The sequence below is a fragment of the Copadichromis virginalis genome, unplaced genomic scaffold (assembly GCF_057382275.1).
Source record: "Copadichromis virginalis isolate Kocher_CV1m ecotype Utaka unplaced genomic scaffold, C_Virginalis_male_GT1.1 unmapped_scaffold_1, whole genome shotgun sequence".
NCBI lineage: Eukaryota > Metazoa > Chordata > Actinopteri > Cichliformes > Cichlidae > Copadichromis > Copadichromis virginalis.
The window spans coordinates 2778062-2783318 of record NW_028188589.1 but is presented as its reverse complement, the minus strand read 5'-3'; positions in this window follow the sequence as shown (position 1 = coordinate 2783318).

Sequence of the window (5257 nt, the reverse complement as noted above, 5' to 3'; positions counted from 1 at the left end):
CCTGAATGAAAATACTGGAGCACACCAACAGATATCTGTGGCTGGTAGAGAACTGAATATCAGCTCGTCTCGCAGCTGCTATCCAGGCTAGACGCCTTCTTTTGGTAACATCCAACACATAAGCTCCCTCATGATGTTTCCAGGTGAGGAAACAATGAAAAGAGAGCCTGTTTTCAAGCTTATTCCTTTGTCGGTAGTGCAATCTAACATTACAACCGACCACACAGCAAGCATTTGTTTGGCCTGCTAATATGGCGCCTTGACCAAAAATCCTGGCTACGCCCCATCCCGTAAGATCACGCTCCAGAGCCCTATTAACGTACGGATCTAGAAAGAAGACGCTGCATTTTTAACTCTGAGGGAGATGGAGAATGAGCCTATTTCCAAAACAGTGGAGTGTGTTCATTTAAGTACTAAATTGTATATATTGTCAAAAACTAAAGTGTACATAGCAGTTGTTGTATCTTGTTTACTGTATCACTGACAGATAATTTCAAAGTCAATGAACGCTACATTATAGTGAGATATTGTGTAATGTGAAATACTGTAAGCAAATGAATAAACAACCTAATTCGTGATAGACCTTTGACTCTGTTTTGTTTGAATCCAACTGTTTTTTGCAGATGTGCATAAAACATGTTACTTTTAGTATTGTTATCATTATCATCATTATTGCACTAAATATATTTTAAATAAAGGATACTTTGATATACATTCTACTGTAAGGTTGGAAATGTATTTTCTTCACCCTAAAATATGTTTTGAAATGTATTTTGGTTTGAAAGAAATATATTTTCAATTTCAAAAATATATTTTTTTGGAGCATCACAAATACAAAATATATTTACCATATATTTGAAATATATTTTGGCCAGGAAAAATGTATTTTTTTACCGTATGGGTTTGCTGCTGCTGACTTTGAAAATCACACCAAACATGGAATCAAATATATCGACTCGGCTTAGACTACAGAGAAGCTCGGCACTGCTCACAAAACTCAACACAAAAGGCTTTTTAAAGACAACAATCACTTTGACAGACACACAAACACGACTGAGTACAGAGGAGCTGCTGGTTTGAAGCCACAGAAATGTTCAAATGTTTAAACACACTGCAGCGTTGCAGCCGTGATGCATTTGTGCTGCTAAGGCCACACACATCAGCTGCCTTACATTTTAGTACCAGTTCATCTCTGACCATGGCAGCACAGTCTTTCCAGTACAGTGATGTTGGTGGGGACAGTGGGGACTGATTGTTCATTGGCTGTAAGCCGGTCACATGGACGTTTAACTGGTGCTTTGATTGCTCTGTAGTCTGTTGTGCCTGTGAGCTGCTCCTAAAATGAGACAGATTATAATTGTCACCATTCTGTTAATGACTCTTATTATGTGCGCTCTCCTCCACTGTCACACTAAACACATTAAACCTTTATTTTGGTGTAAAGTCAGGATTTATTGGCTCTTCTTAAAAGCGTCATGAAGTGCAAAACTCAGCAAACATTATACAAAAGTAGATTTAGAAGCTGAACTGAAAACATTTAAAGTGACAGTCAGCACAAATCCAGCTGACATCTCCATCCAACCCAAGTCTTCATTTAAAGTCATTATAACTGTGACACACGTTTGTTACAGTATTAATCCTGCCTGATGCTGCAGGGCCAACATCATGAAACAGGCTCAGCATTTATTTCCATTATGAAACTTTATCATTAAAAACAAACCATTGTTCTGCAGTCGTCCCAGGACTGTCGGTCAAACGTTCTCTCCACATGTTTAAGGCTGAGCTCACTTTATCGTCTGCCTGAAGGAGGGAAGCAGATGTTACTAAACATCACAATAAAACATATGAAATGGGTGCACATGAGGAACGTCTGCACTGTTAAAGCCATGCAAACATCTTCACACATGAAGCAGCAACACCTCTCAGTTTAGCAGCAGCTGGTAAAAGCCACAGTGATCCTGGAGCCTCCCTGAAGGACTCGTTCATCAGTAACTGTCAGGAGGACGATTAAACCTTCTGCACACGTCCTGTAGTTACACACTCGGGAGGAAAGACGACGTCCTCGCTCTGCAACATGATCTGTGTTTCATCCAGGACGCTCAAACACAGACTGGTTTCCAAATATTAGACGCACTGGTTCTTCATGCGTTTCTACCTGAGCACTCAGAGTCATTTCTACAACAGGCCTCCTTCACCTGCTGGTGCCTCTGTTTCTGTGTTTGGCTGTTTCCATCAGTGCCTGATGTTTGTGATCTTTGATCTGTTCTGAAGTCTCTCTTTGTAACACAAATGTTGTTTGGCTTCTTTTGCAAACAAGGCAAAAGAACTTTAATGGATTCATTTGCTGATCTTACTGTTCTGATGCAAAGCCGTCCTTTCAACGCTTTAGAAAGAAAACCAAACAATGTGTTTAAAACTTTCCCAAAATGTAAAAGCTATTAAAACCATAAACTTCTGCTCCTTGATCATGTGATTCTTCTTCTAGACTGTCTGTAATTGTTATTGCTGATTGTCAATAAAGTTGTTTTTTATAAGTTATGTTGTAAAGGAAGCTTGTGGCGAGGGAGGAGGGGCGACTAAAAGCAGGTTCATATAGTGGGAAAGTCCTCAGGTCATGTGAGGATATTTACTGATGCGTCAACACTGTCAGATAAAAGAACGGCTGCTGCATTTGTTCTCCCAGAGATAAGTTTGGTGATGAGTAAAAGAATTACAGATGATGTGGCAGTTTATACTGGGAGCTGGTAGTGATGTTACTGGCTTGAACTGGGTGGAGGATGCACTAATATGCAGGTATGTGGTTTGCTGGGACTCTAGCAGCGTGCTAGTGAGCACAGGTGATATGTCTTCAGACTCTAGGCAACATATTGTTTTTGATATACTTCATTTACTGTATAGAATCAAACACAGAGGGATAGAAGTGGATTTCTTATGGCTCCCTGTGAATATCGGTGTTGATGCAATGAACAGGACGATAAGTTTAAAAAGGTGCAGCAAGAAGAAGTCGTGCAGGTTTGACTATAAAATACAGTGAAAGTGAGGTGAAGAGTATAATGAAGGTAAAGATGAAGGACGAGTGGCAGGCACACTGGGACAGAGACGGGAAAGGCAGATATTATTATACAGAAAACAGTCGTGTAGAAGAAGCTGCAGCAGAGACCAGGATGGAATCTGGAGAGTCAGAGTTGGTCACACAGGCTTGAATAGCACACTTAAAAAGGTAAACATGACACAGGAAGTGTGACTTCTGTGGACCAGAGGAGACGTTTGACGGGTTGTTAGCGTCGTCAGGATGCTGGATGGAAACGCTGTGCCTGATAGGATGATTACAGGCTGGACTTTGTCTTCCTGTTACAGATGGATCCAGGCCCTGGATGACTGCTGGACACACATGACCCACACTAGGCTGCCTTCATCCATCCTTTCCTCCTTCACTGAGACTCAGAGTCAGCATGTATGTATTTATCAGGGATTTGAATCCTTTCATTACAGAGTGAAGTTAAAGTAGACGTGAGAACACACTAATAAACACAAAGGGACACAACTACTACTCCATGATGGAAAGCTGAAGTATTACACAGCTTTATGAACCTCCTGTTATCCTGGTAGACGAGTACAGCAATAAATCTTTTACTTGAACATCTTCTGGCTCCAATAAGCTTTGAAATGTGACCATGAAGTTAGAGACACACTGACTGAAACCCACAGCTGTGACTGTGGATCACATCCACACACAGTGTAGCTGCTGTCTCTGTGTGAGCCTTTGCACTGCTGCTCGCAGCACCGTTATATCACTCAGCGCTCGCTGCTGTTATTGAATCCACTTTTTACTGTCCGTGCAATCAAGCTCCTCTGCAGAGCTAGAAAATATCTTCGAACCAGTTTATGTGTTAGGGGATCCTTTGCAGCTGTGACTGTTGCCTCTGTTTTTGTCCTTTGGTTCCTGGGAGCCTTTTACATTTCCATCAGCAACAAATATCTGAACAGGCTTTATTGTAGGAAATACAGGATTAAATAGTTGTCATTATTTATTAGATGTTGTTAAAGATGATCAGATGGTTGTTTAGTTTAATGCTGTGGCTTCAGTCAGCATCACTGTGCTGTATAGTTTTATTTTTCTGATCCTTCTGTTAAAGTTGCTGAATAAAAGCACCTCACCGCTGCCTCGAGCCTCCTTCTTTAAAGCAGCAGAGGCTCTTCATTCAGGTATCACAGCTCGAGTTGTTCTGCAGGAGACCCAGAGTACTGTCCTTGGTCCATAATGACATTAACTTTGATTCATGTCAACATGAAGCCTGAACGTCTGTGATGAACACACTATCAGCATCACTGACATATTTCATCATTTAAAAACACTTCCTGTCACCGTGGTGGTTACAGTGACATCATGCAGTTTGTGCTTTGACCTCCAGAGGGCGACAAATCAGCACAGACAGAGAGCTCCATTCAAACTTTGCTGCCATCAGGAATAATTCTTCAAATATAATCATCAGTGTTTGAGCAGCTATGATATCAGGGACAATCTAGACATGTGTGACAATACTGAACATGTCACATGACACACCTCAAACATCATGTGATCCACTCTCAGTCTGCACTTTCATTCATGACTTCATGAATTTATGATCAGTTTACTCCTGAAATATTCAAATGCTGCAGGGTGAAGAACAACAAAGTGCTGACACATGTTTGTGTTTCAAACAGGAAAACCAGCAGAAATAAATCATCTTTGGACAACATGACAGAGATTAGTGAGTTTCCAACTTGCACTTGAATGCAGCACAGACAGATTCTGATGTTCGTGGTTGTAAACGTGTCCTCAAACGCCGCTCTGACTCTTTCCTTCCTGCTCAAAGTTCCTCTTTTCTGAACTTGGTGTTTGTGCCTGACGCTGATCGTCTCCGTGTGGAGCTCCGTGTGAAGGTAACGTTAGCAGTGTGTAATGTTTCCTGGCTAACATCAGCTGTGTGCAGCTCAGTTCCAGCACAAATCTGCCGCTCCATAGTTCACGGTAACGGACTCATGAGGTCGACCGTTAAACGCTCTCCCGCCATTTTGTCTGTGTGCGCGGATGTGTACGTTTTTGTTACCACTGTCATCTCATCAATAGCCTATTTGTAAAAGATCTCTGTTCATAGTTTAGTTGGATTTTAAAACTCTGTAGTTGGACAGTTTTATTTTGGACTGATGCTAAAATTCTTGCTGATTGTTTCTGTCGAGGTTTTGTACTTGACATCCGCCATTTTGGATGTGATAA